A 26,612-nucleotide genomic window follows, 5' to 3' on the forward strand; every position below is an offset into this window, starting at 1 on the left:
AGCTTAGGGTTTTTTTTTCGATGGATGCAAAGCGAGAGTGTCTCTCCAGGTGCAATCACATATGCTTGCATCTTGAAGGCAAGGGTCAGGGTCAAGAATCTTTGGGATGTTTTTAGTAGATGCAAAGAGAGGGCATCTCTCCAAATGGAATCACATACATTTTCAAAGTTTAAGGCATGTGGCATTACACAAGATGCTGATATGAGCAAAAGAATTTATGATGATATTGTTAGTTAGTTGTTGTTGAAAGAAAACGTCGTGCTCGGTAGTGCCTTGGTTGACAAATTAAATAGATAGATGGGGACAAAGGACGCCATCATTTACGGGCAATAGAGAAAGGCATCAAGCACACATCTCTCTCTCTCTCTCTCTCTCTCTCTCTCTCTCTCTCTCTCTCTCTCTAAATATAGGGCTTATGTAGATAGAGTTGGCATGCCTAAGCACCACTCGAGGCCTTATCATTGTACCATTAGTAAGAGCGAGCGACACCCACCGTAGGCGGGTCGCGCAAGCTAGTATTTATAAAAAAAGCTTTGGATGTGGTGGGTAAGCTTGCCAATGTACTACATAGCTCAGAATTGCCCAGTTCTATTCCTGGTCATGATTTCTTTCGCTGAAGATCTTGTAGCACTTCCGGATTCCAAGCTTTGCAATCCCTCAATGCTCACGATAGGCCTTGTTTTGCCTTGCTCACAAGTTCCTCAAATCCAGCTCTTGTCGGATCTATTCTGTCTGCACTCGCTACATCCAATTGTGTCCAATGCTGCTTGCTGTTGCATGTTCCCCAAATGCTCAACTTTTTACGAATGCTCGATTTTTTGAGCTTGCCCGATTTGCTGTTGTTGCTAACTTTTGATTGCAATTGCTTGGCTATAAGATCATTCCTTCGCTCGATGCTTTGAGCTACCACAAGAAGTTTTGGACCAATTATCACAATAATTCCCACATTGTGACTTACCCTGAGATTTTGTGAGGGAGGCACCACATACCTAGCTAGATACGATTGGGGGCAGGGGACGGCCGGCCCGGTGGGGGGGCCGGTGGTCCCCTGCCCCCAATCGTACCTAGCTAGGTATGCGGTGCCTCTCGAGCAAAAGCTCATGATGTTATGCATTGTATGAAAAACACTGACAAAGACTCCGTTTTCCTACATGAGAAAATTTCTAAATCTTCTTGTGTATGGGATCTACAGGCTGGCCGTTGGTTGATGTAGGCCGCCTTTGGCCGGCTAGTACTGGCCCTTCTTGCTCGCTCTTGGTCGATTTAGCTCTCGACTGAGTTCTTTTCCTTGCCAGACAGATTTGTTGCAGGCTTCTCGCCAATCTCCTTCTCGACCTTCTTTTGTAAAATCTCCCAAGGAAGCGTCCTCTGCTTTGATACCACGTGATGAGTACAAAGCGGAAGCCAACGGTGTCTTGTATGCTTATGATGAGGAGAGGGAGTGATAGAGTTGCAGAGAAGAGAGTTGCGTGAACTGAAATGAAAGTAGAAGAGAGTTATCATTTACGTTTCCTCAACCTTTATAGGAAATTACATAATGTTCACATGAGGCGTGTCCGCCCAAGTTGGGCTGACCCCAACAGAATCTCCCCCATGTAGGAGAGTGCTCATCTCCTCCACCGCATATTTGAGTACTTCATATTAGCATAATCGTACATGAGAAAAAGAGAGAGAGGCTAATCTCTTGTATACATCCCACTGAGGGTTTTACATCATCCCTGGGTCCATAACATACTCCCGGGTTAAGAATCAATTGCCCTCAATTGTTAAGTATCGTTCCAAAAATGAATCTGCAATTAACTTAAAAAAAGAGAGTTAGAGATAGCATTGACAGTTGTGCATGTATATTGATGTGCTTGTGCCTAGACATGGACTCTTACACTCTTAGTCAACAAATACACCGTATTCTTGTGTCCCATACCACACGAATACAACCATATACATCATGTCTGTAGAGGCAACATTGCTCCCTATCTATTTTCAAACTTCATAATATAACATTTGAAGTTCCATATCATATCCAATCCTTCCTCATAATCATAAAAGTAAATAATGTGGTGGGCCAATTCCACATATAATATAACAAGGGATTGCTAACTCATTTGGCGATTGACAATCACTTGCATATAATCATAATGAGAAGCAAAGAGTCCTGCCTCTTTTGATGATCTGAACTATAAAGTATGCAACAAGAGTGACTAAAGTTCCAAATAGTATTCCAAAATGAAAAGTACTGCCTCATTCAACAATCTAAACTCTAATAAGTGTGCCATAATCCATTCTAATAACTAAGTAAACCTTTAACCATTACCTAAGCAGAGGTGGATGACCAATCCACATGAATATTGCACTAAGTGCTACCTCATTTGGCAGTCTGCACTAGTCCAAAACTATAGATATTTTTCTTAGTACATTGCCTTATTTGGCAAACTGCGTACTTTGGACTATGAGAGAGCATAAGTGCTAAAATGTTACCATTAGATAGTAGTGCTCATAAGCTAAGTTGCATTTATATGTATATAGAGTTATGACAATCACTCTCTCCCCTCCATCGCCCCCCCTTTGGCCAACGTTTTCTTGGCAGATCTCATATGTGTAGCTAGCGTCTCTCGATGGCTCTCTCTCTCTCTCTCTCTCTCTCTCTCTCTCTCTCTTTTCCGTTGTGCACTCTCACAACCCATTGGGTCAATTTTGATTGCTGAAATGTCCGGCGATCTAGAGCTCGAATGATACACATCTGTAAGACTGCTTTGCCAAGCCAACTTCTTGGCGATGGAGTTTCTCCAACAGGTAGCTGATGGAATTGGCTGAAAAACGCAGATCCTCAATGTTGAAAAGGCTGATCTTCAATGCAAAAAACGCTCTTCTTCAAACCTGAAAATGCAGTTTTGCTTGTGGACTAGTTTTTGCTACACATTGACTTGGCGATGGGCTACCTTCAAACAACGAACTGGTGCTGAAACGCAATCTTAAAATTAAAAACACCTTGAGAGAGAAAGGGGATGTTATGTGAAAATGTGGGCTTCCTCATAGATGGACCCCCACTCTGTTTCTAGAGCGGTTTTCCTTCTTGATTAAGAAAATGACATCCCAAAACTAGATATGTGATCTTAGATTCAATGCAAACCTTGGGTGACTACAGCGACATTAATTCCTGCAAAGAGGCACCTATGGAGCTGATTTGGCCGGCCTAAATGGCTAGTCTGTTGGGCTGATTAGGCAGCTTCAAAATGCAGATCTATAGGATTGATTTTTGCAAGATGAACAACTTCTTGATGATGGATCTGCTCCAAAAAGTAATTGTTGGTGGCCTTCGATGTTGAAAATGCTCAAAATCAATGCTGCAAGCGCTGATAATCAACACTGAAAACGTTGATCATCAATGCTAAAAATACAACGAGCTTGTATACAAGAGTAGCGGACAGACAGCCTTTGGTGACAAAGTATAAGCTTGTGAATTCATGGGTATAGAGACAAACATGAGTGGCATATTGTTGCATAGTGACAGGGAACTCACCTTTCGGCCCCTCAATATTCCAAAATGGCATTCCGGACCCTCAAAAATGCATTTTGGAACGAGATGCATTCTGAAACTCGATCATGTCGCGAACGCACACCCGCCAATCCAACACCACTTTCCCGGGTCACAATTTAAATTTAAAAAAAATCACCGCTTGTGATTGTTTTATGTTTGTTACGCGAGCCGTTCTGGGCGCATCTGATTTTAATCTTATGGGGGGCATTGAGCGCTCAATGTTGGGAGAAGAGGGGGGGGGGGGAAGGAGGGGGGGGGGGGGGGGGGTTATTTCCTAGAATAGAGGAAGCAAGCAAGCCTCACAAGCCAACTACTTTATTAGCTGTAAGTCTTCATCCTTCCTACTTACTTTTGATTGTGTTTTGTTGAGAAATGACCAATTACAATCTACATCCACAACCACACATGTGGTCAAATGTGGCTATGGGTAGTGTAAAGTCCAACAAATAGTGTGTCCATGCTTGTGAGAGAGAGAGAGAGAGAGATGGGTTTTTTTAATCACACGTACATCTCTTTTGCCAAACGTAGAGCAAAACCAAACGTATCAAAGACTTGAAGAGCACAACAATTGAAAGCAAACGTGAAAACTTCTTGTAAAACACAAACTAGAGGTAAATTCCACGCTTTAAAATATTGCCATTGCATCAACTAGTGCCTCCAACACTCTAAGAACACTGGAAACGAAAACATGGCGCATGAGGGGCACACCTTTGGTGTACACAGAAGCGACAGAAAGTGACTCGTATGATAGTGAAACTTCATGTACAACATCTCAAGAAAGCGTGGAGGAAGATTTGGTGCATTTGTGTCCTGATTTGTTTGGCATAAGTGTTAAACAGAGTGCATCTGTGCATGTGGTGATTCAAGAAGAAGGGGCACCAAAAACTATCGAAGAGCCTGCTAAAGTGGATGTAAGAAGTAAGAAGCATGCTCAGGAGAGGATTTTACCAAAAAAATTGGAGGAGTTTGAAACCTATATTTGCCGAGTTGCCAAACCTGTTTTCCACTGAATATACGGAGCTACAAGGAGCAAAAGGTGTCGTGGATTATATTAAGCGTGGAGGAACCTGTGACAATTTGTATGGGTTTCTTCTTTCATCAGAATTTATCACAAAAACTTAAATGTATAAAATGGTTTCTTTGCTGATTTTAGCTTTTATTGTGTAGCAAGGTCAATGAGTTTGAGAGCTGTTACAAGAAGAGCAATTATATAGCCTCGAGTACAAGCTATGTCATCATGCTAGGGGTATGTTGTATGTCAAACGGTTATCAATGAAGGAGTACGAGCGGAAGTGCGACGCGACAGAGAGTGCAAGAAGAAGAGCGCGACGATATGGTGAACTCGCTCTACTGTAATGTGTAGAGCATAGTGAGTTCTTATTAGGTTTTTACAAAAGAATATGTGTACATACCTGGCGGCCCGCCCACTTACCTGGGCGACCACATTGGGCTTTATACCCTAACAACCTCCCACTTAAAGTCCAATGTGGTACTTTAAGTGTGAGAGAAGCTACTATACAAGCTAATATACAAGAGATGTAGAGAAGTGATGTACTACCCTACACCTAACTGCTTGCGAAAATGCGCAAAGCTCTCTGAGGGAAGTCCTTTTGTAAGTAGATCAGCAGGATTTTCTGTGGTGTGAACTTTGACAAGCTGAAGTTGCTTATCCTCGAGCATTTCCCTGATGAAATGATACTTCACATCCACATGCTTTGTCTTTGAGTGATAAACTAGATTGCGAGCCAATTGTATAGCACTTTGACTATCACAATATAACACAGGCATCTCTTCTTTGATTCCCAAATCTGTTACTAGTCGATTAAGCCAAATTGATTCTTTGCATGCCTTTGATGCTACAACATATTCAGCCTCTCTAGTAGACTGAGTAACACAATCTTGTAATTTAGAACGCCATGATACTGCTCCACCAGCCATTGTAAAGACATACCCTGACGTAGACCTTCGGTTGTCTAAGTCACCTGCATAATCTGAGTCTGTAAAACCCTTTACACTTAGCTACTGACTCCCATAGCATATACGCATACTCTTTGTAGCTTTCAGGTATCTCAATATTCCTTTCACTACCTCCCAATGTTTCTTGCCTGGGTTTGACATGTATCGACTTACTACTCCCACTACAAATGCAATGTCTGGGCGAGTAGCAATCATTGCATACATCAAACTACCCACTGCAGACGCATATGGAATCTTATCCATTTCAGCCTGTTCTTCCTCAGACACAGGACAATCTTGTTTGCTAAGTTTCACATATGGTGGCAATGGAACACTCAGTTTCTTTCCCTTCTCCATATTGAAACGTTGCAAAACCTTGTCAATATACTCTGTTTGAGATAACCAAATCAACTTCTTTGATCTGTCTCTCTCAAGGCGCATACCAAGTATATGACTTGCCTCACCCATGTCTTTCATGTGAAACGATTTTGCCATCTTTGACTTTAAAGCTGAAATTTCTTCCAAGTGCTTGCCAGCAATCAACATGTCATCCACATACAAAATAAGGATCAGCCAACTACCATCCTTAGCCTTCTTTGTATATAGACAGTGATCGAACTTACTACGTTTGTAGCCTTGAGAAAGCATAAACTTGTGGAATTTATGGTACCATGCCCTCGGTGATTGTTTTAAGCCATAAAGACTCTTTAACAACTGGCATACCCAATCTTCCTTGTCTTTCTCAACAAACCCTTCTGGCTGCTGCATGTAAATTTCCACATCTAAATCACCATGCAAGAACGTTGTCTTGACATCCATTTGGTGCAACACCAAATCTAATATGGCAACCAATGCAAGAAAGCATCTCGATGTAGTCATCTTGACCACCAGAGAGAAGACTTCATCAAAGTCAATGCCTTGTTCTTGCTTAAAGCCCTTGGCAACAAGCCTTGCTTTTTACTTTGGCTGACTATCATGAGCGGTGATCTTATACCTGTAAACCCATTTACAAGGTAGAGCCTTTTTGCCCTGTGGTAATTTAAATAGCTTTCATGTCTGGTTTTTATGCAAAGCTGTCATCTCTGACTGCATGGCCAATTGCCAATTCCCGGAGTCCTTCATTTGCACTGCTTCCTTGTAACATGAAGGCTCATTGCAATCAGTCAACATGACATAGTTCATAGATGGAACAAACCTATCAGGAGGTCGCGTGACACGTCCAGATCTACGCACAATAGGTGGCTCAGGCTCAGCCACAACCTGTGGTTCCACTCTATTCTGTCCTTGCTCCTCTTGAGCCCTGACATTTTGTCTTGCACGTGCAGGTCCATCTTCTTGGAAGACAACTCTTCTAATCTCCTCAACCCTCTCTGGTTTAGAATGATATTTGGATTCATTAAAGTGAACATCATTGCTGCGGACAACCTTTCTGGATTCGGGATCCCAATGTCTGTACCCCATCTCACCAGAATTACCATAGCCTAGAAAGATGCACTTTCTACTCTTTGGCTCAAGTTTGTTCCTAAATTCCTTTGGAACGTGAGTATATGCCTCACAGCCAAAGACTCTGAGATGCTTGTATGAGGGCATTTTGCCTGACCATACCATCTCTGGCACTGAATCCTTCTGCAAAACCTTGCTAGGAGATATATTTACAAGATGAACAGCTGTTGATACAGCTTCAACCCAAAACCCATTTGGCAGCTGTGCATTAGACAACATACTTCTGACCTTCTCTTGTATGGTCCTATTCATCCTCTCAGCAACACCATTTTGAGGAGGATTGTAAGGAGCAGTAAGTTCACGTTTTATACCTTTTGACTCACAAAAGTCCTGAAAGGCCTTTGAAACATACTCTCCACCATTGTCAATGCGTAAGCATTTCAGCTTCTTGCCACTCTGATTCTTCACTAGTGTCACAAACGTTTTGAAAACACTAAACGCTTCATCCTTGTGCTTGAGAAAGTAAACCCATACTTTCCTCGAGTAATCATCTATAAATGTCATAAAGTAAGAAGCTCCCCCTAGAGATAGGTTAGGCATAGGTCCACACAAATCACTATGAATAAGTGCCAACTGTGTATCTCTTCTATTGCTTCTATGCTTATGTGGCTGCTGTGTTTACTTACCATACAGACAATGTTCACAGAATTCAAAATCATTAAATGAAAAGCCAGACAAATAACCAGAACGAGAAAAGATTTCCATTCTCTTCTTGGACATATATCCTAACCGGCTATGCCACAAAGAAACGTTCGGCTGCTCGGTTACATTGATTGCATTTTTAGAGACATTTGATATATAAATCATGTAAAGTCCTCCAGACTTTACTCCATGTGCTACTGTCAAAGAACCCTTGGATATCTTCCACATGTTCTGTCCAAAAGTGGTGACGTTGCCAACATCATCAAGTAAACCTGTGCTGATCAAGCTCTTTGTAATTGCGGGAAGATGTCTCACATTCTTCAGCGTGAAAGAAGAGCCATTCTGAAACTTCAATTGTACATCTCCAACACCTAAGATCTCACATGTCTGCCCATTGCCTAGCCGAACATAATCTTTAGTGGTCACATAAGAGGTAAACCACTCCTTGTTTGGAGACACATGAAGTGATGCCCCTGAGTCTATAATCCAGTCACTCAGTGCATTTCCATCAGATGCTGTAAGAAGAGCCGAGTCCATTGTATTCTTCAAGAAGTAGATGTCTCCTGACACTAGATTGTCATCCTCTGCAACAGTGTTTGTCACATTTATTTCTTGAATCTTCACTAAGGACTTGTTCTTCTCACCATGGTCTTCAGCTTTCTCTTTGCCTTTTTTTGCTTTCCATTCTCTGCAGTCTCTTTTCATGTGACCCTTCTTGCCACAATGGTAGCATTCTATGTCACTCTTGCCTTTAGCACTGCGGGACTTGCTACGAGACTGATTTCTCTTTCCACCTTTGTACTTTTTTTTGGTCCTTCCTCCGACAACTAAGGCTGTTCCTTTGCCTTTGTCCATTGTCTTTCTATTGGTTTCTTCAGTAAGCAGACTTTCTATTGGTTTCTTCAGTAAGCAATGTGATCAACAGGAACATAGCTCTAACAGGTTCATCAAACTTGACACCTTGAGCTGACAACTGACTATAGATTGTGTTGAATTCATTCAGATGATTGGACATAGGTGTCCCTTCTTTCATCTTCAAGTCAACAAGCTTCTTAAGCCAGTATACCTGTGAAGCTGCACTCTGCTTCTCATAAAGATCACTCAACTTTAACCATGGTTGATAAGCCGACATCTCGTCTGCTACATTGAAGTAAACGCTTTCTGCCAAAGTCAGCATAACGGTAGAAAGTGCCAATTCATCCATTTCGCTCCATTCATTTTCGTCCATATCTTCTGGTTTTATCCCCTTGAGCTTTATAGGTTTTATCTGCTTCTTTTGTAGCAACACGTGTCAAATCTGCTTCTTCCACAATGGGAAATTGGTTCCATCCAACTTCTTGATATTGTAAAGAGCAGTGTCCTGTGATCCAGCCATAGCTACGCTTCACAGTAGTTTACTTTTCTGGGAAAAATTCGGCAGAGTTTCCCCTGTAAACTGACCTCTGAACCAATATCAACCTGATGAACTAGTGGATGTCGCCTACAGTCTGTGTGTAGATGCGCCCGTGTCGTATGTGACACGCCTCCAAGAACTGTGAGCCGTCCTTCGATGTGTAGACAGCCACAAATCAACACTCTGGGAGTGTCGATATCCTCAGCACCTGCAGTCGGAGGCCGAAAACCCTAAATTTGCAGAGTCGGATCTGCACCCGCTGAGACCACGTAGTCGAAAATGGTCTGCGCAGAACTTTGTCGAAGCCGAACGATAACCGAGATGACCTCAGAATGAAATTCTGAGAACACCAAGCCCTTTGGGCTTACCACAGGATTTAGGGCCGTGTCTTCGTCTGTCGAATTTCACTCCAATCTGAGCTGGTGACTCTAGCCTCCTGCAGTGCTGCCCCGAGCCTCGATCTGAGCTCTGATACGAGTTGAAGGAGTACGAGCGGAAGTGTGACGCGAGAGAGAGTGCGAGAAGAAGAGTACGACGATATGGTGAACTCGCTCTACTGTAATGTGTAGAGTATAGTGAGTTCTTATTAGGTTTTTACAAAAGAATATGTGTACATACCGGGCGGCCCGCCCACTTACCTGGGCGACCACATTGGGCTTTATACCCCAACAATCAACGCATTTAGATTCATTGTGTATCTATATCAGTAGCCAAAAGCAAACTTCTTCCTTGGCCTTAAAGTTCGTTGTCAAAGGAAAGAAAAAACGATAGAGCCTTTCAACATGCAATACCTCACGTCATTTTCACTTCTTCAAAACTTCTTTCATGAAATAACATACAAAGTCCGAGAAAGATAATGTTGAACCTATCCCCAGAAAGACCCCCCCAAGCTCAAAAGACAAATAAGAGGTCTATAAGCCTTGGACCTCTACAAAGCCTTAACACCAAAGAAGACGAAGAAAGCTCCATTCATGTTACCTGTGCTTATTTAGTTCTGTAAGGAGGGCATTTTGTTTATAGGCATCCAAAGGGTTTGCATCTGCTTGAGAAAAAAGATGTTTCAACCTTCTCTTTTCTTGCCACACGATCCACATATTGATCTGCTCTGTAAAAGGACTGCCCTTCATAGCTTTCCAAGCCGGCCTAGTCGTGAAAATATCCAACATCATTACCAAGCTTGGGCTTAGACACATATCAGTCTTGCATCATCCTGACCTAGAGCATACTGCTTATCTGACACATGTGCGAATGCATGTGCCAGGTCCGGTTTACATCATCAACACCCACACTTGGTGATTGATCATTTGATTCTTTCACACTTTCTTGCTCGCTGAAGGCTGATGCCCGAAAGCACTGAACTCTATGTCTGGAAAGCGAAACGTGAACATGAAGATTACATCCTCTGGAAAAGCAATATAGCATGCTCTGACGGAATGCCAGAGAAAGCGATGCAAACTGACTGCATTGTGGAGCTTTACGTCTTCAGCAGCTTAGAGAGGGCTAAACCATGACCTTCAGCAGCACTTGGTCGCCAAAGAGCTGAAGGCCTTGGAAAACTGAAGCAGAGTTTGTCTGGTATCCGTAGCAGAAGCTTGCTGTCGATAGCGATGGCAATAACGAGAAGTGCGAACAGAGCAGAAGACGATCGCGATGAAGAGGAGACGATCGCCCCATGTTTTAACTGGAAGCTCTGAATTGAAGTTCAATTATCCTTTTCTCATACATTGGACTCCTCGTAGCCTACTATGACATCGAACTTAAAAGTAGGACAAAAATTTCATACGTTAATTAACAAGGCCGTCTGGGTGATAACTAATGTTGAACTTGAAAACCTTCCTTTGGGAGGTGAGAGAGAAAGCACAAGAAGATTTAGAAAGTTTCTCATGTAGGAAAACCGAGTCTTCCTCATTGTTTTCCATACAATGCATAACATCATGAGCTTCTGCTCGAGAGGCACCGCATACCTAGCTAGGTACGATTGGGGGCAGGGAACCGCTGGCCCCCCCACCGGGCCGGCGGTCCCCTGCCCCCAATCATACCTAGCTAGGTATGCGGCGCCTCCCTCAGAGAAGCTCATGATGTTGAGGTAAGTCGAAATATTGTGAGAATTTGTCCAAAACTTCTTGTGAAGAGGGACAGTACTAACTTTCAACTTGGAAACCTTCCTTTTACAACTGGAAGCGCAACATAAAACCAAAACCTCCTATTAGGCCCTGCTTACGAAGTGCCGACAAAAGTAGGATGTACATTTCATAACTTAAAATAGGGCGCACCCAAGTTCCTTTCTATAGAATCATCAAAGATGCACTCTTCCCACTCTATGATGCATACTCATCTATTGGCTAAAGTTGAGGGCCGTTGTCAGTTTTTGGATATTTCCAAGCTCAAACAAAAGACCTAAGGTCTCTCTCTCTCTCTCTCTCTCTCTCTCTCTCTCTCTCTCTCTCTCACACACACACACACACATGTGCGCACGCACGCACAGACACACACATGAAGGCCAATTTGAATTTTCACCTTGTTTAGTCTAAAACATTGTGTATGCCCTTACAAGACAAGCTAGTTTGCAAGCTAGCAAATTGAGTATGAATAAAGAGGATTTGGCCATGTGGGGGACCAAGTTCTCTCTCTCTCTCTCTCTCTCTCTCTCTCTCTCTCTCTCTCTCTCTCTCTTTTTGAATTAAGGCAGTGCACAAATTTGTATTACCAAGGGGGGCCATGGGTAGAGAATGACCTTGTAAGATGTGGGGCATAGCCATGGCCTTGAAAGCTAGCACAAAGAGGCAAGGTTAATCATAATAGAATCATTAAGCTTATGCATAACTTAGAGTTACAAGAGTGAATTTTGCTTACACATTGTGGATGAGTGGAGTTGGGTACGAGGGTCGACCCGGGGGCGTGGGGAGAGAGAGAGAGAGAGAGAGAGAGAGAGAGAGAGAGAGAGAGAGAGAGAGAGAGAATTAGAATGGCAATAGCATGCAAGCTTAGGGAGTCACAGAGTCATCACAATGTAAGGGAGAAGATGCATTATTTATAGGCCCTCAAGCTCATACAAAGCCAAGAGTGTCAGCCTGCAATCTGTAGGTACACCGGATTTTGTGTTTTTTGTCCCGACTCATAGACTTTTTTATTTTGGCCCTGAGAAAATTCTTTGTCCTAATGCATGTGTTGTGCCTTGATGTAGCTTGCTATCACTATTGGTAGCATGTTTCTTGGAGCCAGGCTTGGACAAAAGCTAGCTATCCCAAAGCACGACTTTCATGTGATAGCAATTAATGGCCCAAATCATAACTTCCATGTGAGCAATTAATGGCCCTCACCAACCCAATGCTATGGATTGTGGATTTCATGTGATCGATTTAATGCAATTGTTCCCCCACGGTGCTTTCGGTATCATTTAGGAGTAGGGATGAATTTATGTACCTTGCGTGATTTTTTTTGTAAGCATAGTTTTGTCTCTCACTAGTTGTTTTTTTGTTTTTTTTTCTTTAAGCTCTCTTCGAATTTATCCCCTCTCCTTGTGCTGGTGATGTCTTGCTTGTAGCTCCACACATGGGTGCAAATGCTATTGTCTTTGCTAGTAGCAAACTTTCCTACTTTCTGACATTATCTTTCTGTGACATTTTATGTTATGATGGTCCTATTACATGGTTTTTTTTAATGTAATGGTTACAAAACTTGCCTTGTGTGTGTGTGTGTGTGAGAGAGAGAGAGAGAGAGAGAGAGAGTGCTTCCGTCTACTTTGTGGTGGTCCTTTTTTAATTCAAAGTTTTGAATTCCAAATTTATAGTCTTTATAACACCCTTTACCAATTGAATTGACGTTTTTTGTCTTGTAAAATGCAGTCGCAAATAGCAGAAACACAATCTCGACGATAGATTCTTCACTGTGTAGCATGAATACTACTTGTCATGTTTCTCACAGAAAACAACACATGCTCGTCTTCAAGATGTGTAGTACGCTTCTTGAAGCTCTCCATTTATAGCGCGTGCTTCTTTCTCTTTTGGACGTGTGTCTTTTTCATGCATCGAGCTTGGCAAGAATAGTGTTTGTGTCATCTTCTTTTTTTACCTCCTCATCTTGAAAAAGAACAACCGGTTTGATAGCCTCATGCTCTGGTTGTAAGTTGACCACATTCCGAAGCGTTGGGGAGATGTGTCTCTCGAGTTTTGATGGATTCAAATCTACAGCTTTTGTGTGGGTCAATGACTGCCCTTTGCTGACAACCCTCGCCACAACAAGCCTCTATCAAGAAAATGAGACACAGTCAGTTCCAAATCAGTTCGGTTAAATACCCATGCTCTATTTAGAAACATACACACAGACACTACCTGATTCAAATAAACATGCTCAAAACTCTTTTTGAAAAATTGAAACTCTAGATAGCTCGCAAAAACTATCATTAGCTATCTAGAGTTCTAATTTTTTTTTATTTTCAAAAAGAGTTTTGAGCATGTTTGTTTGGATCAAGTAATCTCTGTCTGTGTGTTTCTAAACAGAGGATGGGTATCTAACCGAATTGATTTAGAGTTAACTGTGTTTCAATTTCTTGGTAAAGAAATAAAAGAGAGGCTTGTTGTGGCTAGGGTTGTCAGCAAAGGGCAGCCGTTGACCCCCACAAAAGTTATAGATTTGAATCCATCAAAAGTCGAGAGACACATCTCTCCGCTGTGTCTCTCCAACGCTTCGGGATGACTTGGTCAACTTACAGCCAGGACATGAGGCTATCGAGCTGTCAGTTCTTTTTCAAGATGAGAAAGAAGAAAAAGGAGATGCCACAAACACTATTCTTGCAAGGCTCGATGCGATGGAAAGAGCACACATCCAAGAGAGAAAGAAGTACGCGTTAGAAATGGAGAGCCTCAAGAAGTGTGTTGTAGATCTTGAAGACGAGCATGTGTTTTTTTTTGTGAGGAACATGACAGATAAATAACTAATTGTGTATGAGGAGAAGAAATTGACAGGCCACAACCCCATGTCGATTGATGAATTGAAGGTCATACGAGATGTGATTTACTTCAACGAGCAAGTGCAACTGAAGGACAATAATACGCAAATTAACCAGGCTCGAGCAAAGTTGAAAGCTGCTGTAAGAAAGCTGGTCTCTTGGAGGAAAACGATTAATGACGCAAAGGTGCTTGGAACCAGTGGGGCTCATCAGCTTGAAACCCTTTTGAGATCCTATATGCAAGTTTGTCTTTTGTCTTTTGTGGGTTTTCATAACATCAAATGCACAATGTATGTTGCTCACAGGTGAACGAGAAAGTCCATACCGCCTTTGGGAGCGAAAGATAGAAAAAACTTGAAGGCAAGCTCCAAGAACGAATACAAGCCGACAATTTGAAAGTCAAAGCCGTGAATGTTAGAAGCCTCGTGAGGCTGATGCTTCAAGACTTTGCTAAAGTTGGCCAATAGGCAAGTTGCACTTGCTCTCTCTCTCCCTCTCTCTCTCTTGTTTACATGGGAAATCTATTCTGGGGTTGTAGGCATGTGCCAACAAGCTGTGAGTATATCTTGCTTTTTCAAGCAAAAGCAAGAGATAGGTAAAAACCATTTATCATGACTTTTATGCTTTGCAATGTGCTTGGGTTTATTTGTCATTTGAAACTAATTGTGTTTCATTTTTTTGATAGAGGCTTGTTGTGGCGAGGGTTGTCAGCAAAGGGCAATCATTGACCCATACAAAAGCTGTAGATTTGAATCTATCAAAACTTGAGAAACATGTCCCAACACTTCGGGATATGGTCAATTTATAACCAAAGCATGAGGCTATCAATACGGCTGTTCTTTTTCAAGATGAAGAGGCAGGAAAAGACGAGGACACAAACAATATTCTTGTCAAACTCGATGCATGAAAAAGACACATTCAAAAGAGAAAAAAGCACGCGCTATAAATGGAGAGCTTCAAGAAGCGCACTGCAAATTTTGAAGACGAGCAGGTGTTGTTTACTGTGAGAAACATGACAGCTAGTATTCATGCTACACAGTGAAGAATCTATCGTGGAGATTGTGTTTTTGCTATTTGCGACTGCATTTTACAAGACAAAAACGTCAATTCAATTGGTAAAGGGTGTTATAAAGACTATAAATTTGGAAGTCAAAACTTTGAATTAAAAAAAAGGACCACCACAAAGTAGACGGAAGCACTCTCTCTCTCTCTCTCTCTCTCTCTCTCTCTCTCTCTCTCTCTCTCTCTCTCTCTCACTCACACACACACACACACACAAAGGACACATAATATTCTTTATATTACTTTGTTCGCTCACAAAACCGTGCCAACCGACGGGAGGAGTAAATTAATACAAAAACGCTCGGAGGCACGATACAAGGCTGCCCAAAAGCATAGAACCTGAGGATGGCCCGATGCCCAACTGAAAATTGCAAAACAAAAAACCAAGGGAAAAACCTCCTAACAAGGGAAAGGCCTAACATCTAAATAGAGAAGAGAGAGTTTGTAAGCCTCTAAAAGATAGGCACCTCCAAAACATGTCAAGACGAAGGAATAAACTGCTTCCTCAGAAACCAATGCATGACCAGAAGAGAAAAACAGGCACAAGAAAATTTATCGCAGGCGAGGAAAGGAGGATGGGAGTGAAGAAACCCAACAAATAGTGAAGAAGAGGCCAAGTCACAAAAGTGTGAGGTTTTGTCACCTCCAAATCCTTCTCTCTGGATTCCCGGTTATAACACCACTTGCACAGGCCCTTGGTTGTCGGTTAGTCGTCCATTGCACCTCCCACTATGGGATTCTCTTGCACTTCAGGCACTGCCACTGGGCTTACTGCCACTTCACGTCCACGTAGACTTCACGCTCATATTCACGCCGATTTTCATTTATCGGCCTGGGGTTTATGAGCCCCCTTCGTAGGTTTTTGGCTTTGCCTACTAGGACGCTGGCACCCTATATATAGGGTGCCACTCGCTTGCTGTTCTCTCTCCCATTGTAGATTCTTTTCATCTGGATTTATTGAGCTTGCCAACTTTCCCCATCTGTCTCTCATCTTCTTCTCTCCTCTTGTGTTTCTCGCGTGGTTTGTCTCTTCTCTCTCTGCTTCCGTTGCGCACTCCGACATGGTATCAGAGCTGCTGCTTTCTATCGCCTAGGTTTTGGAGGCCCATTGGAGGACTTTCATCGCGAAAGATATCCCCTGTTGACCAGCGTTTTATACAGGCTGTTCCAGCATTTTGCCATTATCCACCCTCCCATCATCCTCCTCTTTCAGACGCTCCATCTCCCCAGACCCTCCCTGCTGGCTGCGGTTTTTTTCAGCCCTTACCTACGTTTTGTGGACTGTATACCTCAGGCGGTCACCTTTCCCCCACTTGATCGGCCATCGGATACCTCTTTCCTGGTGTTGTTTCTCTAACTTTTGGTTGCTGGTTTTTCTGCAGCATAGGACCAAAACATCCCTCTTCCACTCCCTACCCTCTACATCCTCTGCGACCTTTCCTTGGCGACGGAACCCCTGCTGTTTTTCCCCCAAAACAACGTATCTTCAGCCTTCTTTGGTCTCTTTCGGTGTGGACAGCAGTGGACCGTTGCAATTTCTTGCATCCTTGGTGGTTATCACATTCCATTGAGGTGTTTTCAGTCCATTCGACATTGATCCGGTTGCTTCTTCCATATTCAGCTTTACCTTCTTCTCCGCGGACACTTCCTGAGACTTCGTGGTTGTGTACTTTGTCACCCTCTTTTTTTTGTAGACATGGCTGTCGGATCTGGTCTTCCTTTTCTTTCCACACCCAAGAAGCTTGATGGTTCCAACTATACCGTCTGGGAGATGAAGGTCATGGTGCATAGCTAATGGGATTGGCTTGACGACAAGCGGAATGCCACTTGTCCCACTGTTACATCGTCATTCTCTTCTATGGCTTCTACCTTTGTTGTGGCTTCTACTTCGACTTCGACTTCTTCCCCTATCAGTACACAGGCGGCTTCACCCTCTATCCCTTCTCTTTTCATATTTGGCGGATCATCTACAAGACCGTCGATCATGACACAGGCCATGCTTGACACCTGGCGTTAGCATAACTGCAAGGTGTTCTCCTTTTTGTGCATCAATTGTGCGGACCCTATCCTTTCACTTCTTACCTCTTATCAGTCAGCACATGATGTCTGTGAACTATACAAAGCGCATACCTCCGATCGTATCCTCGCATTGGAGAAGCAACTGCTCAATCTTCAATCTTCAGTTCTCGCAATCTTCCACTCTCCAAGATTTTATCTCTCGCATGGTTGCAAGCCATCCACAACTCGAAGTAGGTAAGCTTGACCATGGCATCAAGAGTCTTCACCTCCTCCCACCAAGCGGCGTCGTCGGCCCATTCTCGGCATTTCAATCTTGTTGCTGATGTAGACTCTGGCATGGCCTGGAACTCATCACTGAGAAAGAGCCTCCTTAAGGCTCCGCCACATGTAGACAAGCGGCCTAGCATAAGTCAATTGAATGCAAATCTTGTCTCTGAATATTAAGCAAGGACAAGTGGCTCCTCTTTGAGAACTCATGGCGCACTTTTTGATGGTTGAGCACAAAGGAGACAATTTGAGAGGCGTCACCAATGGTGGGTGAAACCTATGACAAGCTCCCTATGTCGTTGAGGAGGTTGTTGAGGCAATGCACCATACAAAATGTGACATAGACACTGAGATACATGCCCTCAATGATAGCCCTAGCTGCCCTATTTGACGCCTCTCCATCTGCAACCATACAAAGGACATTCTCCGTGCCGATGATCTCTATGGTGCTTGTCCACTCCGCAGCAAGCATCTCCGCGGCCTTGCCACTGTCAGATGCATCATGTGACTCCACAAAGTACATCTCCCCCAGAGAGTAGGCCACCACTCCGTGGATGGACAGCGGGTGTCGCTCCATCCATCTACAAGGAGAGAGACGCCATTGGTCTCTAACAAATCCTTTGTTGCTTGAGCCGCTTGCTCCACGGCAAGCTTCTCTTTGTCAAGAAGGGTGGTGCGAAGCCTCTCCGATGAAGGTGGCACATAAGAGGGGCCATATTCCCCTATTTTCGTAACCATGGTTCGAAAGTATGGAGACCTATCCACACAAAATAGAGCATGTTGTGTTAGTATGGAGAGTTTAGAGTTGAGACCCCATAATGAAATACAAAATGGGAGATTGCAATGTGCATAATACATATGCCATAAGTCACAAGGGAAACTCACCGCGAAGCATGGAAGGCAATGTGGTCGTGGAAGAAGAATCGGGCAACCGACCAATCCACCTCTTCCTTCGATTTAGGATTCCAATTTTTGTTGAGGGTGCTTTGGCGATGCGAAATGGAAGCCCTCGGTGTAGATGCATTTGTCTTGAACGCTTGAGAGGTGGAGTCAAGGTTGGTTTGCCTTTGCTCTCGCGGTGTCGCCGTGGCGGAGGGTCAACGGCAACAAAACAGCCCCTCTTGGCCGCTTACGCGACCTCATACACCGCGAGCTTCTCAAGAAGCTCCAACCTTTTCTTGAGAGATACTCGAGGGCAAAACTTCACCTCGTGACCGGGTTCATGAAGAAGATGGGCTCGCACTTTGTTTGCACCACCCGTTCTCTTGTACGATCATAGCTTGCACGTCCATGGTCTTGCACCGCCACCTTTACCACACGTGGTAGAGTCGACTTCATCCCACCACGACCATGTTTGCACGGCGGGCCTCCTTCGAGAAGAGTCGGCTTGAGAAGTGGAGTTAGCTTGAGATGACATGATGGTGGAGAGAGAGGAGAGCTTGTGTGGAGAGAGAGTAGAGGAGAGCTTCAAAGTTGAGAGGGTAGAAGAGGGAAAGAGTGGGTAGAGAGACTCAAGGGTAGAGCTTGAGCGCCCGAAGGTAGACCGTAGAGTCTAGACGGTAGAGAGGAGAGGCTTGTCACTTGAGCCTTGATTGAAGTTCAGAGACCCAAAGGTCCGAGGGTGCTTTTATAGCCTCCCAAGCCCCCCCCCCCCCCCCCCCCCCCCCCCAAAAAAACAGACGTTGGCTGCCAATTCTGTCCGTTAAAAACGGTCAAATTTTCAAAATTTGAAAAATCCGGCCGTTCCCTGCCATTCCTGTCCGCCCCCTGCCGGTCCGTCCGCCGTCCCCGGTACAGCTGCCTGCGTTCCCGCCGGTCGGACAAAAAACCGGTTACGGCCGTTCCACGTTCCTAAGCCTCCTCCCCTCCGTCCCCTGTAACTATGCTTTGGGGTGGAATTCAGCCACTCCTGTCGCGTGTGCTCTCTCACTCCTTCAGTTCAGTTGTTGTTAAAGTGCTAAAAGTCTGTTTAATATGTTCTTTTCCTTTGGCACGTCGTGCCCATCGCGTGATAGTATCCTCTTTCCTTGCCACTACTTGGGAGGATCTTCTCCTTGCTTTGCAGCAAATTACTCAGCATATTCAGGAGAGGGATCCTACCAGTGCTCATGACAGCACACTTGTAGCACGTGGCGGAGGAGCCTCTCAACAAGGTCAGCCCGGTTCTGGTTCTCAGCCCACTAGACCTGATGTTACATATACATATTGTGGACGACGAGGCCATACAGAGGCTCGTTGTTATCGGAGGGACGTGATTGCCGTAGAGATTGGGACTCGGATGTTTATCAAGGACAGGCTCTTCTTTTGCGATTGTTGCCATACAGAGGCTCGTTGTTATCGGAGATCATCTCTTCCCTCTCTACTTCCGCTGCACACTCCGACAAAAAGGAGAGGCTGTAATAGGCAGAGAGGCTTGGAACACCAAACTGAAGAATGGCCGGGTCAATCTTAAAATACCCCACGTCGCCCGGGTAACATAAGCGCGACAAGCGGGGGCAGCTAACTGGGGTCGAGAGCAGCTACAGCTTAACGTGATGGTGCAGACAGGGCTGGAGCTAAGCATTCCACAAGGAGGGAACTGAGACCATCAGAGCATAAAAGTAGCCCATCAAAAATTGTGGCAACACCACCAAGGTAGACGCCCAGAAAAGGAGCATTGGGGGAGGTCTTCGCCAAATCAGAGCACCTGGCATCTAGACATGATGCAACAGCCAACTAACCAAGCATCGGCAGGAAAAGCAAGGTGACGAGGTATCGATGAAGTCATCCTCATTAACCAAGGCGAACCGATTTCCAAGAGAAATTCCACCAAGGAAAGCAGTTGAGCAAATACACCCACAAGACACAAACACCAACACATCACACACGCATAGCCAAACACAAACACCACACATTGGGCTGCAAACAAGAGAACCAACACCCACACACACAACCAAACACATACACCCACACACAGCCACCAAAACCCTGACATGCTCACACACCAAGAAAACACAAAAAAAAAAAACCACACACAAAGACCTTAAACAGAAAACGTTAGAACAAGCACAAGCACACAAAACATACACGCACACACAAAAGACAAGGAGGGAGCATGGAGGCCAGAAACGGAAGAGGGAGGGGGGCAGCCAACAGAAAGGAGGCGGCCAACAGCAAGCAAAGGGAAGGGAAAACGCATGCAGAGGAGACAGCTGGCAGCGTGCAGAGGAAGAGGTGAAGCGGCACAGGAGAGCGGAGGTGACAAGGGCAGGCGGAGGCACAGGTGACACGCACAGAGGAGGGACAGAGGCGGTGAGGCCTGCAACCACGCTGCCCTCCAGCCCTCCTCTTGTCGCCGCCACCTACAGCCACACACACACACCCAATACATACTCACACATGTACTCACAGACACAAGCTTCGTGATGAAGGGAGCAATCCTGATGAACCATTATCCTATGACTGGGACGGTTTTCAGACGGCTCTCCAAGCTCGCTTTATGCCACCAAATTATGTGCAACTTCTAAAGGATGTGTACAATCCAGGCAAAGCTAAGATTGAATACATTCCAAGGAAAAGCTAATCCTGTCGCAGATGCTTTGAGTCGCAGAGGACAGATTTCAGCCATCAAGTCGTGGCCAGCCAGTTCCATACAGTTCCATACACGGCGTGTCATTTGATGATCAATACAAAATTCATAAACATTCGTTGCAAGCTCTTCATATGCAAGGGCCCTACAACTATATCATCCGTAATGAGCTTTTGTTTTTTCGTCATCGCTTGTGTGTTTTACCCAATTTTAGAGATGCATGATGCCCATGATGCACTCATGGGTGGCAATTGAGTCATGAATAGCACATTAGAAAAGGTAGAGCGCTTTTTTATTGACCTTAGATGAGAATTGATGTGTTTAAGTATGTCACCCAAGTGTTCAGTTTATTAAAAAGTCAAAGCTCCTAGCAGTAAGCAACAGGGTCTCTTGCCTATCCCCAAAGGTTGATGGATTTTGTGACAAACTAGCTGCCTAGCTCCCATACACGGAATGCACAATGTTAGACCATTGTTGATAGATTCAGCAAATTTTGCATGCTTATTCCGTGTAAGGCCAATGTCACCACACAAGATGTTGCATGTCCCTTTATTAAGCATTGGTATCCTCTTTGTAGCTTACCTAAGTCCATTGTGTCCGAGAGAATGCAGATTCACTTCGGCATTTTGGCGTGTATTGTTTGAGAATTTTGGTATAAAGCTTACTTTTTCGTCTGCATTTCATTCACAGTCCGATGGCCAACCTGAAAATTATGATCAGTTAGCCTTCGATGTCTTGAGTCTTATGTTCGTGATTAGCAAGCCAAGTGAAAACAGTATCTCTCGCTCGTGCAAGCTATCTTGATGACTGTTATTCCAGTGCAATTGGTAGTATTCCTTACAAGGAAGCTTTCAACAGTCCGTTCCAGTCTCTTTTGACTCGATCAATTAGTTGGGTGCCCGATGCTAATGCTGCAAGGTGGTAAGGTACGTAGGTACGGTACGTATTCGGTAAGACCTGTACGTAGTACCGAATGGATAGAGTTGTTAGGTACGTAAAATTTGTAGGGTTTTTTTTTTTAATGCCAAAAACCTACAATACGGTCTGTACTTGATAAAAAATTCATCAATACCACTCCAAGCATGTTAGTTCACTATTCTGCAAACCAAGGCAAAGCTTTCATATAAGTTTCTGATCGTGCTTGCCCTCCTATATTCACCACCGCAATGACATTCGTGTGTACTCTACAGATGCAAGTTGTGTCGAAATGTCTACAAAATTAGGCGTTGGGATAAGGCTAAAGAAGGGCAAACCAAAAATTGCCGATGCAATAGGGTTTTTTTCCACACATTACCCATAGTACCATACGCACCCAAAAAAAAAAAAAACATACAGTACGAATCCGTACGGTACAGTACTGTACCGTACAGATCCATACGTACGTACGGATCCTACCTTGTTTAAATGCTAAGAGTCAGTCCTTGGTTGAGGTTGTTGAGAGTGTGAAGCTTCGGCTTAGCAAAGCTCAAGAATCTTACTCTACGCAAGCTAATAAGCATTGGAAGTGTAAGAGTACACAACGAAAACAAGAGAGATGAGAGCAAGAGAGAGAGCAAGCAAAACGCTAGCACTGGAGAGAGCCCCAACCAAGAAACACTAGCAGAGAGGGGGCGATGGAGGAAAGAGATAGAAGGAGACTGATCGCAAATAACTGACCACCAGACGCACAATGTACAAATGACCTGCCCCCAATGCTCTTATATAGCAATGGGGCAGGAATAAATGACCATCTAATAAGTGATTAGGTGAAAACTTAAAAACTCCACAATATGCAAAACCGCCTGGTTGGACATGACGGTAAGTGCCTGGCTATGCAACCTATGTGAGATGCAAAGGGTGGCATCCAAATCGACGTCGAAGCAGTAGTGGTGTAACTCTAACACCCCCTCTTAGCACTGGATGCTGAGACGACACAAATGAAACAATAAGAAGCCAAAATCCTCTACGGAACAGCCTTCATGAAGATGTTTGCTGCATTCTCCGCTATAGGAACATACTCCAAGAGTAAGTCTCCTGCCAAAACCCGCTCTCGAACATAATGGTATTGCAACTCAATGTGCTTCGTCCGAGCATGAAAGACAAGGTTCTAAGCGATGGCAATGTAACTTTGGTCGTCGCATGAAAGAAGTGTGGCAGGATGCTACAGGAGTCTGAGGAATCCCCAAGTAATCCCCGAAGCCAAATAGCCTCACAAGCAACGTAGTAAGCTAACCTACACTCGGCCTTTGTGGATGAAAGCGCAACAGTGGGTTGCCACTTGCTGCTCCAAGAGATAGATCCCGAACCGAGTGTAATACTACTCCTGTATTAGAGTGCCGAGTGTCAGGGTTACCCGCCCAATCTGAGTCACAACAAACGGTTTCAAACCCTCACGACCATAGAATACACCATAGTTCAATGCACCACGTATGTACCGTATGGTACGGGTAGCACACTTCCAATGTCGTTGACAAGGCTTAGTGCAAAAGGACCTCCATACTGAAACAATGTATCAGATATTTGGGTGTGAGTATGTTATTAGATATACAAGACAACACACATTCATCCCATACTCGCTTATCAATCCGCGGTGAGGACAGGTCATGAAGAGGAACATTCTCCCGGGACTCAAGAGAGTGTCAATGGGCCTGCAATCTGTCATCTAAAATCTCTTCAGGATAGATCTGGCATACTTCTGCTACCAGAAGAAGATGCCGTCTGGTGTCTGGTAGATCTCCATGTCTCCAAGAATGGTAGTCATACAAGCGGTGGGAGCATATGTCTCGTCAAAGTCAACGTATGGGCACTGTGAGAAGTCCCTAGCAACTAGTCTTGTCTTGTGCTTGTCAAGGGAACCGTCAGCTTTAGCCAAGGAGATTGATGTCTTGTGCTTGTCAAGGGAACATTGATCTAGGGACTGATCTGTTGGCTGAATACACTCATAATTTCACACACACACACACACACACACACACACACACACACACACAGAGAGAGAGAGAGAGAGAGAGAGAGAGAGAGCAACCAGGAAGAAAAGTCAAAAAGAGTGAGTGGGTAACATCAGCTAAGTTGGCAGAGAGATGCTTTCATCTAAAGACAGACAGCCCAACCAAAAAGCTTCACTCCCAGGATCCTACCACCAACCAAACAAAAACAAGATCTTAACTTAATTCTCTTTGTCGAAACGAAAAAAGGAAACAGGTTGCGTCAAAAAATCATCCCCACTTTGTTTCTGAGTGTACTTGAGAAATGGACTACGTAAACAGCCAACAAGTGCTGCTTAATGAGATCCCTCTCAGTGAAGATTACAAGGAAACAAAACTAGACTACCATGGAGATCCAACACTGAACATTCAAAATTCAAAGCTTCCCAAGTAGTGCATATTCGACACATACCTAGTTTGAGTTCCAAATCAGAGACTGGGAAATAGGAGCGTCCTTCAAAGCCGAAGACACATAGCCCTCGCATCCTGGCAAGGGCATTGCTAGCTGTTGAAAAACCTTTCTGCTTCAATGGGGTGTGAATCCCAAGAGTCCATCACACTATTGTACTTGGGCAACAAAAACGAAGAAATTAAGTACACGAGGAGAGGGAATTTCCTAACTTCTAAGTTCTCTCCCACAAATTGATGCACTTGAAAGCACGGTTGTACAACAGGGTAACGTACAGCACAAGATTGTGTAACGTACAGCACAATCAGCAGGGTAACGTACAGCACAAGATTGTGTGCAAGATGGTCGTGATTAGAGGCATTGCTGGCCTCAGCTGGGCTGCGGCCCCCTCACAAATGGCTTGATGTACCTTGCATGTGCCCCCCGCGGCAGTGCTCGAAAAAAACCTAGGTTTAGTGTAATCCCACCTACAAATTTTGAAATTTACATCCAAATTTTATTTTTGAAGGTGAGAAAACCTTTTGAAAAAATTAGTGTAATTTGGTGTAAAAACCTTCAAATTTTGTCAATTTACTCACATATGCAAGTTTGCCAAGTTTTTGTAAAAAGATTTTTTCGAGCCTTGCCCCCCCCCCCCCCCCCCCCCCCCTTCCCCCCCCCCCTCTCTCTCTCTCTCCTGCATTGCTAAAGCAGGTGTATGTCAGTCCATGACGTGCTCGCTTGCTTGCTAAACACGATACTAAATGTGTTTGTTTGCGTGTGTGTGTATGTCTGGTCGTTTTCAACAAATGGGGGAACTAGAGAATCTGTTGAAGATGCCATCAACGGAAAGCGAAAAGGGGTACACGAGTGGCCTGCCAACGGTGTTTGGTGCTCTCTCTCTCTCTCTCTCTCTCTCTCTCTCTCTCTCTCTCTCTCTCTCTCTCTCTCTCTCGTAGGTGGTAGCAGATGGTTCTCCCACGTCTCCCTCTCTCTCTCAACGTGGGCGGCGGCTTGCCGACCTTTGCCCCTCTATATAGACTCTGAACGCTCGTCTGTGCTACTGTCGTTGGAGCTCATGGGACCTGCAAGGACATGAGGGCAGGCTCTGTGTGTGCATGTGCACGCACAAGTCCCTGCAGGAGGAACCCGAGAGAGTTTGGCCTGCAGTCAGGTATTGCAGAGAGAAGTGGGAGGGGACAAAGACAGAGAAGAAGCAGTTAAGCAAAGGGATGTAGCGAGGGAGGACGAGCACCTCTCTCTCTCTCTCTCTCTCTCTCTCTCTCTCTCTCTCTCTCTCTCTCTATATATATATATATATATATATATATATATATATATAGATAGATACATATATATGTATATATATTGTGTTTGGACGCACCCTCTCATGTAATCCAGAGATTTTTTTCAGAGTATTTTTAGATATTTAAGGAGATAATTATACATATGGTTTCTATATATCCCCAATTTTTTAATAGACCTTAATAGATATTATTATACATATCATTTTGATCAGAAGGCCACCACCCCTTTTGATCCAAGTGTCTTAATACCCAAATCGGCACAAGAGATACATCCCTTCAATAACCTTTCAGAGAGTGTCCAATCCACCCTTGTAATTTGCACGATTTAAGACTAGTAAGACATCACAGCAGAGTGTAGTTTTCTCAGGAGCATAGTTAGTTGAAGCTAGGCCATCAAGATATAGCATCGAACGTGCCGGTTGTGTTCGACAAACAAGTCCATCAAGTTTTTACGACGAAGAGGGAGGAAGTAATGCAACACCCTTCAAATAACAACCAGTTTTAGCTTGATAAACAGATCAGTACTACATTTCTTAAGCTACAACATAAAGTAGGTAGTTTATGCTGCTTACTCCTTATTGCACCATCGATCCTCAGTCAAAACAAGTGAACACCATTCATATAAACAAAAAAACCATAACCCATGTAAAAAATTCAACTTAGATGATAACCCAAATGAGCTTGTCGTGGAACAAAACCAATCTAAATTGATAGTTTATAAAACCAAAAAAACCCTTATCACTGACAGTCAAATATGATGAGAACAGAGCTTTTGTATCACCTTATTAGTCTCCACCTATTTAAAAGAGGTAAACGGGATGCGATAAAAAATATTATGGTCAGAATGTGTTCTAGGTAGGATACCCCACCAACAGGCCGTAACTTCCTTTTTGTGAAGACTGTTGTGAAGCAAACCAATCAACTAATTTACATACTCACAATAGCGTAGGAGCCCTGTTTTTTTATGCAGTGATATGCTTATGTAAAGCTCACAGGCCAAAAACAGATAAAGTAACTAGATCATTAAACCATAAGCTATGTACCAAAAAAAAAAACCCTTA

At 43.9% G+C, this 26,612-nt stretch overlaps 1 long non-coding RNA gene across 1 annotated transcript; it reads right to left on the reverse strand.

Moving 5' to 3' along the window:
• Positions 1–411: 411 nt before the first annotated feature.
• Positions 412–24,721, reverse strand: LOC147462747 (uncharacterized). The gene is made up of 3 exons (XR_015184595.1): positions 24,269–24,721; positions 1,152–1,790; positions 412–903 (listed from the first exon to the last, which is right to left on the reverse strand). It is a non-coding gene; the product is annotated as an uncharacterized LOC147462747 (long non-coding RNA).
• Positions 24,722–26,612: the final 1,891 nt, after the last annotated feature.

The sequence above is a fragment of the Adiantum capillus-veneris genome, chromosome 2, assembly GCF_014529385.1.
Source record: "Adiantum capillus-veneris isolate H3 chromosome 2, ASM1452938v2, whole genome shotgun sequence".
NCBI classification, from domain to species: domain Eukaryota; kingdom Viridiplantae; phylum Streptophyta; class Polypodiopsida; order Polypodiales; family Pteridaceae; genus Adiantum; species Adiantum capillus-veneris.